The 13,471-nt window shown below is 42.9% G+C and overlaps 1 protein-coding gene across 1 annotated transcript in view; it reads right to left on the reverse strand.

Annotated features, from left to right (window-relative positions):
* CAMK1 (calcium/calmodulin dependent protein kinase I) overlaps positions 1 to 13,239 on the reverse strand; it is a 171,238-nt gene extending 157,999 nt beyond the window's left edge. The window contains exon 1 of the mRNA XM_056524701.1: positions 13,143 to 13,239. The gene's annotated coding sequence lies outside the window, so the exon portion shown is untranslated. The remainder of the gene's footprint in view (positions 1 to 13,142) is intronic.
* Positions 13,240 to 13,471: the final 232 nt, after the last annotated feature.

The following is a 13,471-nucleotide window of genomic DNA, read 5'->3' on the forward strand; positions in this document are numbered from 1 at the left end:
CTTTCTCTACTACCCAGATTTCTCCCATTTGGAAAGGGAGTGATTCTGGTTAGATATATAGAAATTTATAGATCTTTTAGTTGTTACATATTAACACACATAAAAATGTTGCTGTTCTATTCAACTTTTATGACACATCTCTCCACACATCGCATCCACCTTTGGACTCCATTTTCCATTTAGACTTATTCTACATAAAACGTTGAGCCACTTTGCACTGTACATAATGGTAATGTCACATTATCTTATACTCCTGAGATGGACTCTACATCAGTCTCCGGAACTGACGTATCCTGCCATTCATTGAGCCGTATCCAGTATTATCACACACAAACATTAAAGGGGTACTCCAGTGAAAAAAATGTTTTATTTATTTATTTATTTATTTTTTTTAATCAACTGGTGCCAGAAAGTTAAACAGATTTGTAAATCACTTCTATTAAAAAAAATCTTAATCCTTCCTATACTTATTAGCTGCTGAATACTACAGCGGAAATTCTTTTCTTTTTGAAACACAGAGCTGTCTGCTGACATCACGAACACAGTGCTCTCTGCTGACATCTCTGTCCATTTTAGGAACTGTCCAGAACAGCATATGTGTGCTATGGGGATTTCCTTTTACCCTGGACAGTTCCTAAAATGGACAGAGATGACAGCAGAGAGCACTGTGCTCATGATGTCAGCAGACAGCTCTGTGTTTCAAACGGAAAAGAATTTCCACTGTAGTATTCAGCAGCTAATAAGTACAGGACGGATTAAGATTTTTTTAATAGAAGTAATTTACAAATCTGTTTAACTTTCTGGCACCAGTTGATTTAAGAAAAAAAAAAAAAAAAGGTTTTCACCGGAGTACCCCTTTAAACTAGATAAAAACAGACAAATGTGACCAGAACAAGTGTTCATCAGATGAAATTTGCCAGTGAACTATTGTTTATTTAGATGAATATTCGGAGAAATCTTTTCATTCTCTGCTATGGTTACTGATCACGTATGGCCAGTCTAAACCACTATCATGGCCAATATGGACTACAATGTGTAGGGCTGTGTCTGTGAAAACCCATAGTTCACCAGACTATTGCTCAAGTGTCAATCTACTTATGGCCACTAATAAACTAAAGCTGGCCATACACATTAGATATACGGGAGATTTCAATTTTATAACCAAACTACAGTTTGCTACCTGTACAAAATAAAGCATACTCCCCTTGCTTGTTCTAGCGCTGGTTGGCTGGTTCACCCTAGTTCCTCTGTTTGCTTAGCCCAGTGTTTTCCAACCCGTATGCCTCCAGTTGTTGCAAAACTACAACTCCCAACATGCCCGGACAGCCAAAGGCTGTCCGGGCATGTTGGGAGTTGTAGTTTTGCTAAAGCTGGAGGCACACTGGTTGGGAAACACTGGCTTAGGCTGGGTTCACACTACGTTTTTCAACTACGGTTCCCGCATACGTTTTCTATCAAAAAACTTATGGGGGGAAAAACGGATTGAACAGTATGGGAAAAAGTAAACCGTATGGGTTTTTAAACAGTATACTGTTTTTAAAAGTGCATACTGTTCCGCCCGTTTTTGTAGAAAAAAAACCCATACGTTTTTGAAAATGTTGTCCATTTTTAATGGAAGGGGTCTTGGGTGGGGACTTTAGGATTCAAATGCGCATGTGCAAAGTAAAAACTTATACGTTTTTCCCGTATGGAACCGTATACATGTGCGTTTCCCATTGACGTCCATGTTTAAAAAAACGTATGCGGTTTCAGTACGGTTTTTAAACCGGAGACAAAATTGTGGTCAACCACGGTTTTGACTCCGGTTTAAAAACCGTACTGCAACCGTATACGTTTTTTTTTACATGGACGTCAATGGGAAACGCACATGTATACGGTTCCATACGGGAAAAACGTATACGTTTTTACTTTGCACATGCGCATTTGAATCCTAAAGTCCCCACCCAAGACCCCTCCCATTAAAAATGGACAAAATTTTCAAAAACGTATGGTTTTTTTTCTACAAAAACGGACGGAACAGTATGCACTTATAAAAACAGTATACTGTTTAAAAACCCATACCGTTTACTTTTTCCCATACTGTTCCATCCGTTTTTTTCCCCATACGGTTTTTGATAGAAAACATATGCGGGAACCTTAGTTGAAAAACGTAGTGTGAACCCAGCCTTACCGAAACGTGTGTTGGAGTGGTGCTATCCCGGCGCCCCCGCAATCTGTGCTCCCACTGCTGGCACTTTATAATGGGTCTGTATCTCATATGCTGTGTTCTGCTCTTTGCTTACTTGCATTGTCACTTTAAAAGGGGTATTCCAGGGAAAAATGGGACCACTGAACAAGCGCTGAACCACTGAACAAGCCCTGAACTCAACCTGTGGATAGGGGATATGTTTCTGAGATCGGGATACCCCTTTAAGAGGCCTGCTCCTTAAAGGGTCACTCTCATTAAAACTTATTTTTGCTATTGCACTCCTTATGGTAAATGAAAAATATTTCTAAGATATTTTGTTTAAAAAAAATGAAGTTTTCTATGTTTTATTTGTGCTCAAAAAAGCTCAAGAGCACATTTTCCCCCAATTCATACACAGACTTTGGACCAAAGTCCGAACACAGGAAGTGCCGCCTGGAGTGCTAAGGGGGGGGGGGGAGGGGGGTGTCCAGCCTCATCCAATCATAGCTCCTCTCACACATAACTGCCATATGCTGTTGGCTGGACACCCCCCCCCCCCCCTCAGCACTCCAGCGGCACTTCCTGTGTTCGGACTTTGGTCCAAAGTCTGTGTATGAGTTGGGGGAAAACGTAATTTTTTTTTTTAAACAAAGTATATTAGAAATATTTTTCATTTACCAAAATTGCTATAGCAAAAATTTGTTTTAATGAGAGTGCCCATTTAAAGGAGTACTCTGGTGCAGAGTACTCCTGCTCAGTCCTGCCCGGGCTGCAAAAAAATGAAAATAAACCATAACTCACATTACTGGGTTCCCGCGGAGCGCCACTACAGCTGATCGGTCCTCCGATCCATCCTCTTCATACTTCCGTGTGAACGAAGCGTCACATGGCACTCAGCCTATTATGGGCCGAGGCAGAACATTGCGGTGGCCGGCGATAGGCTGAGCGCCATGTGATGCTTTGTTCACACGGAAGTATGAAGAAGATGGACCGGAGGACCGATCAGCTGTAGTGGCACTCCGCGGGAACCCTGGAAGGTGAGAGATGTTTTTTTTTTTTGCAGCCTGGGCAGGACGGAGCAGGAGTAGTCTGCTCCAGAGTACTCCTTTAAAGAGGTATTCCAGGAAAAAACTTTTTTTTATATAAACTGGCTCCAGAAAGTTAAACAGATTTGTAAATTACTTCTATTAAAAAATCTTAATCTTTCCAATAATTATCAGCTGCTGAAGTTGAGTTGTTGTTTTCTGTCTGGCAACAGTGCTCTCTGCTGACAGCTCTGCTTGTCTCGGGAACTGCACAGAGTAGAAGAGGTTTGCTATGGGTATTTGCTTCTACTCTGGACATTTCCCGAGACAGGTGTCATCAGAGAGCACTTAGACAGAAAAGAACAACTCAACTTCAGCAGCTCAAAAGTACTGAAAGGATTAAGATTTTTTAATAGAAGTAATTTACAAATCTGTTTAACTTTCTGGTGCCAGTTGATATATAAAAAAAAGTTTTTTCCTGGATAACCCTTTTAAGTATTATCAAGAACCTAACCTCACTGGAGGCTTTATGGTATATGTACCACAACAATATTTGTGCAATAGGTGCCTTGTAAGCGACTTATGTGTGTAAATATTGTATATATAATTTATCTCCTTTTGAATTTACAATCTAAATGTAATTTGGTTATACCCCTTTAAAAAAAGTGTCCCAGTATTTAACAAAATACAAAGACATGTCAAAAGATTTGATTAGTCAGGGTCTTAGTGCTACGGGGCTGACGGAGATCACAGCAAGCTGAGCTACCACATGCTTCTCCCTGCTAATTCTAATAATCAGTGGGGGTCTCAGTAAACAGACCCAGACTGATCAAAACTTTTGACATATCTCTGTGACATGTCAAGAGTTTTTTTTTAAATGAAAGGAACACTTTATTAAAAGGTATTGCCAAAATTACATTCAGATTTTAATAAAAAAAATAAAATAAAAAAAAGACAGAGACACTTTAGACCATGTCGCCATGGGACAGGCACCCAGACTATATCCTTTACCACACAATAGGACCAGATAAGTTCAGCTATTTTTAGAGACAATGCAAAGCTTGTACATTCAACTTTTTTTCACAGGCTAATGTAAAGCCTGGTGACTGGCGAGCGATGTAGCTTAGAATCACAGTGTACACGCTTATTTGCTGTGCAGTTCCTCTTTCAAAAATTTTAAGCCCAACAATTTTGAAAACCAAGATAAAAACTCATGTTTTAGTGTAACATAGGCTCAGAAATGTGCTGTGCTCTACTGAAACGTGGTGCAGTGTTCTATGCCAGTCTTTGGCTACAGCCCATTAGATTAAGTTACTACAAATTTATTAAGAGGAGCCGGCCTCTTATAGGGGTATCCCAATCTTAAAAACTTATCCCCTATCCCCAGGTTGAGTTCAGTGCTTGTTCAGTGGTCCCATAGAGAATGAGCGGAGTGCTGGCCTCTCATGTGCAGTGTGATTGGTTGAATCCAGGAACAATTTTGTCACAATTTTTCCTTCTCAGGAGGCAGGAGTCCCAGTGGTTGGACCCTCATAAAATCAGCTTGTTCATAACTTATTGAGATGGGAATAACCCTTTAAAAAAGTTGTTGTATCTGAACACAACAGACTGAAAGCTACGTTACCTACAAGCTGGAGGACATTTCAGCTATCATTTTCACCAATTTCCAGCATAAATTATTGCAAAGCTGCTGGCCTGCAAGAGAAAATGGCCCTCCATTAAAGGGGTAGTCCGGTGGTGAAAAACGTATCCCCTATCCTTAGCATAGGGGATAAGTTTGAGATTGCGGGGGGGGTCCGACCGCTGGGGCCCCCTGCGATCTCTCTATACGGGGGCCAGGCTCTCCGGCCAGATAGCGGGTGTCGACCTCCGCACGAAGCGGCGGCCGACACGCCCCCTCAATACATCTCTATGGCAGAGCCGGAGATTGCCGAAGGCAGAGCTTCGGCTCTGCCATAGAGTTGTATTGAAGGGGCGTGTCGGCCGCCGCTGCGTGCGGAGGTCAACACGCCCCCTTCCAGCGGGCTGTCGGGGCTCCATACAGGAGATCGCAGGGGGCCCCAGCGGTCGGACCCCCCGCGATCTCAAACTTATCCCCTATCCTTAGGATAGGGGATAAGTTGTTCACCACTGGACTACTCCTTTAAGCCCAAACACTTTTTTAAAGAAATAAGTGTGATTTCACAAAAGAAAAAAAAAAAGTGTATAAAAATTTTTGCCCAAAGTGGTGCCTGCAAAAAATAAAAATACTGTCATACGCAGTATAGTTCATTTCCCCGTGTGCATATTCATGACTGCTGCAGTATTTTACACATAAAAAGCACACAAGAAAAACTAAAGTCTATAAAAGTTCTAATAAATTTTGGGGGAGATTTATCAAAACCTGTCCAGAGGAAAAGCTGCCTAGTTGCCCATAGCAACTGTCAGGCCCAAGGCCTGATTATGGAAACATACATGTGTTTTATAATTGTATCTGTATATAAACTAAGACCTGGGGGTGAGGGTCATTCAGACTGTGTGTTTGTGTATTGCATTTTATTGGGGGTCTGGCTGTTTATTTGTATCTCCTTTGAAGTCATGCACTCTGGTCCCATCATCTAATCAAACAGATAAGGGGTCAGGAAGAGAGATGCCCCACCTGGTGGGATCAGAGTGGAGGGGGGAGGGGATGGAGTTTCCCTCCAAAGAAGCAGATAAGACTTAAAATGCTGGACTCAACTGTTGTTCAAGGCTGTGCCAAAAGCTGACAAGAGCTGGACTTTCACTGACAAGGACGACTATACCATCATGCTGTAAGAACTTCATCTTTTGTTTTCTGAACTTGCCTTGCTAAACTCTTTCATATTTTTGTAACTGTATGTCATTTGTTTATATATATATATATATATATATATATATATATATATAGCACCGTGATACCTTTTATCAGATTAAATGTTTAATTGATCAGCTCTGGTCTTTGATCTCTAAATATAGGAGTTCTAAAACATCTTATCCTTTGGATAGGGGATAAGATGTCTGATCACGGGGGTCCCATTGCTGAGGACCCCTGCAATCTCTCATGCAGACACCCACCTGTGGAACTGCACAGAGCGATGTTCGCTCCGTGTCTGAAGGGTCACGATTACGGGGCCAGAGTATCGTGAAGTCACGACTCCTCAATGCAAGTCTATGGGATGGGGCAATGGCTCTTGTTTAAACCACACATTTACCTGTGTAATGAAGCCCTAGGTTTACCAGTGTACAGATCAGAAGTCGTCCCCCCCCCCCCCCTGCCAAAATCATGATATAAGGGTATTTCCAAGTAATGGGAATATCCCTTTAGGCCGCAAGGTTACCCATTATGATAAAAGGCACCATGCAGAACCCTAAGGCTATGTTCACAAGATAGAATTTCTGTGAGGAATTCTGCACGGACATACCACTGCAGCAGAGTCCCATGGATTTCAATGAGATTTTGCTGCACTGTGCACACGGCGGAATTTCCGCAGCAGATGTTTCTGCTATGGAAATCTTATTCCAGTGTCCTCAGAAAGAATACACATGTCTATCCTTTCTGTGGACTCTGCACGGAAATGCATTTCCAAGCGGTCCTAACGCTGACATGTTCTGCCAGAACTCCGCTGTCAGGTGAATGTCCGCACTAAAATTTTCTGTGTGGACATAGCCTAAAAGACTGTGGATAAACTCCAGAAAACTTCTGTTGGACAGGTGGAGGACACCTGCGAACAGACTTACACGGATTGTTGATACAAGAATGAGGAATGTTCAATTCCTAAGGAAAAATAAATTAAATCACAGAAGGCTCCATTGTGATTCTAAGTTCTCATAGATAGACATTAGGCGCAGTTCACAGTTTGTTTTTATCATTATGTTTGGCAGACACAACAGGAAAGCTTCTGGGGCATATCCCAAATGTACCCATAGGGCCTCCGCCAGGAGACATTTATGTCACTATATAGGACACCATTGTCTGCCGTGCTTTTCTATATCGGCATACAGTAAAAACATTCACTGCTTTGTATTTTATTTTATTTTTTTGTTATAGGCAATGTATGCTGCATGCTGTGAGCATATGGAGGGAGTTGTAGTCCTAGAACAGCTGGAGAGCCACAGGTTGCAGACATTTGCTTTTTAATGTGTACAGGCAGCTTTAAAGGGGTACTGCAGTGGAATTTTTTTTTTTCTTAAAGGGGGTATTCCAGGAAAAACTTTTTTTTATATATCAACTGGTTCCAGAAAGTTAAACATATTTGTAAATTACTTCTATAAAAAAATCTTAATCCTTCCTGTACTTATTAGCTGCTGAATACTACAGAGGAAATTCTTTTCTTTTTGGAATGCTCTCTGATGACATCACGAGCACAGTTCTCTCTGCTGACGTTATTATAATAATAATAACGCGTTATTTATTTATTGCTGTCCTTAGTGGGATTTAAACCCAAGTCCCCAGTACTGCAAGGCAGCATTGCTAACCACTGAGCCACCATGCTGCCCTTAGCATACATCTGCTATGCACGGATGCTAAAATGGACAGAGATGTCAGCAGAGAGCACTGTGCTCGTGATGTCATCAGTGTTCCAAAAAGAAAGGAATTTCCTCTGTAGCATTCAGCAGCTAATAAGTACTGGAAGGATTAAGATTTTTTAATAGAAGTAATTTACAAATGTGTTTAACTTTCTGCCACCAGTTGATTAAGAAGAAAAAAGGTTTTCACCGGAGTACCCCTTTAATGCTTCCAGTACTTACCAACTGCTGTATACTACAGAGGAAGCCGAGTTGTTCTTTTCAGTCTGACCACAGTGCTCTCTACTGGAGTGTTCCTGACATGGACAGAGGTGTCAGCAGAGAGCACTGTGGTCAAACAGAAATGAAGTTCAAAAAGAAAAGAAACTTCTTCTGTAGTATATAGCACTTGATTAGTACTAGAAGCATTAGGGTACATTCACACGAGCAGCTCCCCAGCGTATTTTATGCTGTGGATCCGCCGCTGAAGAACCACTGTATGGTGTCTTTACATGTGGCTGCTCGGAGAGGCAATATGCTGTTACAAGCAGACACACTGAAGCGATGTGCGCGTGGCTGCGCATGCACGGTGTACTCGCACGCATCTATGAGCTAGGCAGAGAGCTGCCGCGATGTGCGAGTATACTGCGCATGCGTGCAGCGACTCGCACATCGCAGTGTGTCTGCTCGTAGGGGCATATTGCCGCTCCGAGCAGGCACATGTAAAGGCACCATACAGCAGTCCTTCAGCGGTGGATCCGCAGCATAAAATACGCTGGGGATCCGCTCAAGTAAACATACCCTTAAAGGGGTAGTCCAGTGGTGAAAAACTTATCCCCTATCCTAAGGATAGGGGATAAGTTTGAGATCGCGGGGGGTCCGACTGCTGGGGCCCCCCGTGATCTCTCTGTACGGGGGCAAGGCTCTCCGGCCAGATAGCGGGTGTCGACCCCCGCACAAAGCGGTGGCCGACACGCCCCCTCAATACATCTCTATGGCAGAGCCCGAGATTGCCGAAGGCCGCGCTTCGGCTCTGCCATAGAGTTGTATTGAGGGGGCGTGTCGGCCGCCGCTTGGTGCGGAGGTCAACACGCCCACTTCCCGCGGGCTGTCGGGGCTCCGTACAGGAGATCGCAGGGGGCCCCAGCGGTCGGACCCCACGCGATCTGTAACTTATCCCCTATCCTTAGGATAGGGGATAAGTCGTTCACCACTGAGTCACCACTGGACTACTCCTTTAATATTTTTAAATAGAACTACAGTAATCCCTCAACTTACAATGGCCTCAACATATAATAGTTTCAACATACAATGGTCTTTTCTGGACCATCGTAACTTGAAACCAGACTCAACATACAATGCTATGGAATCTGCAAAACATGTCAATGGCTGGAAGAATCGACCAATCAGAATGGAATCAGAATGTTGCAAAACTACAACTCCCAGCATGCCCGGACAGCCTTCGGCTGTCCGGGCATGCTGGGAGTTGTAGTTTTGCAACAGCTGGAGGCATACGGGTTGGGAAACACTGAAATAGACAGTGATTACAGCTCCCAGCAGATCTTTCTTTCTTTTATATGTAAGGATTTGCTTTATCTCTATTTTTCTTTAATTCTCACTTTTTCTTATTTTTGGATGACATTTTGGGGCTTCAGAACCAATTACCAGGTTTCCATAGAGTTCTGATCTCAACATACAATGGTTTCAACATACAATGGTCGTCCTGGAACCAATTACCAGATTTCCATAGAGTTATGGCCTCAACATACAATGGTTTCAACATACAATGGTCGTCCTGGAACCAATTAATATTGTAACTTGAGGGACCACTGTAATTTACAAATCTGTTTAACTTTTTGGCACCAGTTGATTTAGAAAAAAAAATAAAAAAGGTTTTCCACTGGAGTACCCCTCTAATTTAGCAGTCAAATAGCCACATTGCCACTGAAAAGTTTTGCTAAAGGCCCACACCAACCCCTAAAACTTCACCTAAAATTTGCAATCTTTAATACAATTTCACAGTCATCAAAAAGTAACAATGGACCCGGCAAAGCCCAATCTGCTGAATATTTCCAGGAATACTCCCAATATCCACAAATAGCTCTGTTACTGCTATAATCAGGAATTCCTCTATCCTTTGCCTGTAAAAATTCCCTTTCTAGAACGCGTCGTACTCCGCAGTCCCCACCCCCGAAAACCTAAACTCCACTAAAACAGATGTTTTTACATAATAGACTATGAACTGACTGCAGCTCCTTGGAAGACATTGACAAGCACGTTTGGGTCATTGCCATTTAATACAAGGTTAATATAGTGGAATGACGACTAAAGCTACTTGTTATTACAGCAGTTTTTTTCCAACCAGGGTGCCTCCAGCTGTTGCAAAACTACAAAGCTCAGCATGCCCGAACACCTCAGCCGGCCATGCTAGGAGATGTAGTTTTGCAACAGCTGAAGGTACCCTGGTTGGGAAAAACTGTATTACAGACACAGTAATACCTAGACTTTCCTTTACCATATATATTTAGCTTCCAGCCATAACCTAATCTAAATGCCCGCACCCTGCTCCAGGGGCACATACTGCTTTAAAGAGGTTGTCCAGGAAGGAAAACGTCATATTTGTATGTGTGCGCATTAAACATAAAAAAGTCATACTCACCTTCCCTGATCCCCTGCAGCTGCCATTCTGCCACCTCCCAGTCACCACTGCTTCTTGTGACACATTGTCCCCACAGGAACTGCCGGCTCAGCCCATCACCGGCCATAGTGGTGTCCCGCCTCAATGACTGGCTAAGAGGGCAGTTTCTATGGGGTCCACGTGTCACAGAAAACAGTGAGAACAGGGAGATGACAGACGGCAACTGTGGGGGGGGGGGATCAGGAAGGTGAGTGTAATTTATTTTTTAAGTTTAATGTACTCACAGCCAAATGCAAAAATGTTTCTGTTCCAGGACAACTCCTTTACGTTACCACTAGTTATAACCCTGCCAGGAAAGGGCTATTTCCCTGAAGAGGAATAGTGGATATAGATACAGATATGGAAAGTATGGTAGGATAGAGGGCGAGTTTGGAATAGTTTAATATATCACGTAAATCCTATTTCCTGTTTTTTTGTTTGTTAGTTATTTTTTTACAGCTGAGGCGCATGGGGTAGGGTGAGGGAATCAGGGGGTGGGCTATTAAAGGGGTACTCCGGTGGAAAACAATTCTTTTTAAATCAACTGGTCCCAGAAAGTTAAACAGATTTGTAAATTACCCCTATAAAAAATAGCTTAATCCTTCCAGTACTTATCAGCTGCTGTATACTACAGATGAAGTTGAGTTGTTCTCTTCTGCCTGACCACAGTGCTCTCTGCTGACACCTCTGTCTGTGTCAGGAACTGTCCAGAGTAGAAGCAAATCCCCATAGCAAACCTCTCCTGCTCCGGACAGTTCCTGACACGGACAGAGGTGTCAGCAGAGAGCACTGTGGTCAGACTGAAAAGAAATTAAAAAAGAAAATAACTTCCTCTGTGGTTTACAGCAGCTGATAAGTACTGGAAGGATTAAGCTTTTTAAAAAGAAGTAATTTACAACTCTGTTTAACTTTCTGGCACCAGTTGATTTTAAAACAATTGTTTTCCACCGGAGTACCCCTTTAAGGGGGGGGGGGGGGGAGTGGAAAAACATTGTATTAATGCTCGATATTATGAGACTGAATTATTTTCTTACTTGTATTTTGTTTTTCCAACTATTTGGAGTTGCAAGCTCTGGTAAAATTTGGTAAATTTAAAAAAAAGTTATATCCCTGCCTAAAGCTGAAGGCAATTTTTTGCCAACAAAATCATGTGGCCTCACTGACATGCAGACTATAGGTATGGTAGGACTACAACTCTTTGTATGTACTGTTAATGGGATTTTCATATTAAGAAAGCTGGACCCCCACTAATGCGTAGAATAGGGGGGTCCCAAGTCTCCTATTCCTACTCACCCGCATAGCTACGATGAGGTGGAACATAAGCCCAAAATACTCAGGACCCCCTCTCTAGTGTTTGAGGGGGTCCCAAAAGCAGAGCCCAAGCATTCACAGGGGGCATAAAGTGGCTATCCTACCAAATTCTCTGAACTCTCAGATACCTTCAAAGGCACGCTGAGACTTTTAGTTCTATGACAGCTGCACAGAGTGGCAGTGGTACCAGCTATAGTCAGGTCTGATACAGGATGATGAGACCAGTAATGTATTCTAAAAATAAGTACTGACCATGTGCAACTTTATTGATCTGAAGACCCTGATATTGATTCATTCATGTAATTCACCTATCAACCATTTGCCTGTATCCGTTTACTAGGTGTGATTTGTTGGATTTCTGACTGCACTATATATATATATATATATATATATATATATATATATATTATATATATATATATATCTTGGATATCTTGGTAATAAGCAGCATTTCATACAAAAGGTCCATAGAGATAAAATGATTTGGGAACATATCAAATTTACTTAAAACAAAAAGCAAAACCTTAAAAATGATCCATAATAAATGATGTGAAGCTGCACAGAGTTCTATGGTAGTAAAGGGTTAAATATCTAAATTAAAAACACCAAGACGGAGCAAATAGAGTCCAATGCAGGATTGGAGCTATAGTTCACAGCGGACCATTCAAGACAGTGACAGATGCTCTCCAAGAGGTTCTGCAGCAGCAGCACATGGGTGCCCTGGTGACACGAATGTCTGCCAGTGCGGCTCCCATTATCCGGGCCACAGGGATTACTTTGCCTTAAAGTAAGAAATCTGTCAGTCACCCCTGGGAGTGGGTCACCGGTCCTGTGTGCCAGGTTGAGGGGGCAAAGTGGCATCACGGATTACAGGTGCAGCAGGTACAAGGTATAGTCTATTAAATCCAGGATTAATGGGGACATCCCATAAGAAGCCTAGAGAGGAGATCCATGATCTGTGCCCCAAGTACAGGGCACCAGCAGATAAGGAGTCACATACACCCTGCAGGCTGGGCTATTCTAATGAGGGGCACAGGGGGACATACACACATGCAGCATACATACAATGATACATGCTGCACATGGAAACACATCACACATGCAGCACATACATCATTCATAATGCACATAAACATACACAGCATTATACACACTTGCAGGATCTTATGTGTATAGGTATATACAGACATGCTACACATTGACACATTAAGCATTAAAAAAATAAATACACACACACATATATATATATATATATATATATATACACACACACACACACACACACACACACACACACACACACACACACACACAATACTTCCATGCTGTACCATGATAATCACATGCATGCAGCATCATCCATACTGACAGTTACATACATGCATCATCCATAGCACACACACATGCAGCTGCACAGGAGGCGCCCTTCTATCCTGCAGCCCGCACGTCTCCTCACCTGGGCAGGAGCTGGCAGGGACTCGGTGGCAGACCCTCGGTGTACTCCCCGCTGTACGGTGTCTCAATGTCTACAGCCTGCCCATCCCTCCCTGCCCAGCACTGATGTCAGCACAGCCCGGGAGAGGCGGGGCCAGGAGCTGCTCACAGCCAATAGCGGCGCGAAGGGGCGTGGTTACGAGAATATGGGCGGGATCTGGGTAAAGTATAAGTCCTGCGCTGAGGAAAGCGTTCATTCACACTGAGGGGAGGCGGGAGAATTGGGGACCTCCAGAAGTTGCAAAACTACAACTCCCAGCATGCCCGGACAGCCGAAGGCTGTAGTTTTGC

Source organism: Hyla sarda, chromosome 6 (genome assembly GCF_029499605.1).
Source record: "Hyla sarda isolate aHylSar1 chromosome 6, aHylSar1.hap1, whole genome shotgun sequence".
Taxonomy (NCBI): Eukaryota; Metazoa; Chordata; class Amphibia; order Anura; family Hylidae; genus Hyla; species Hyla sarda.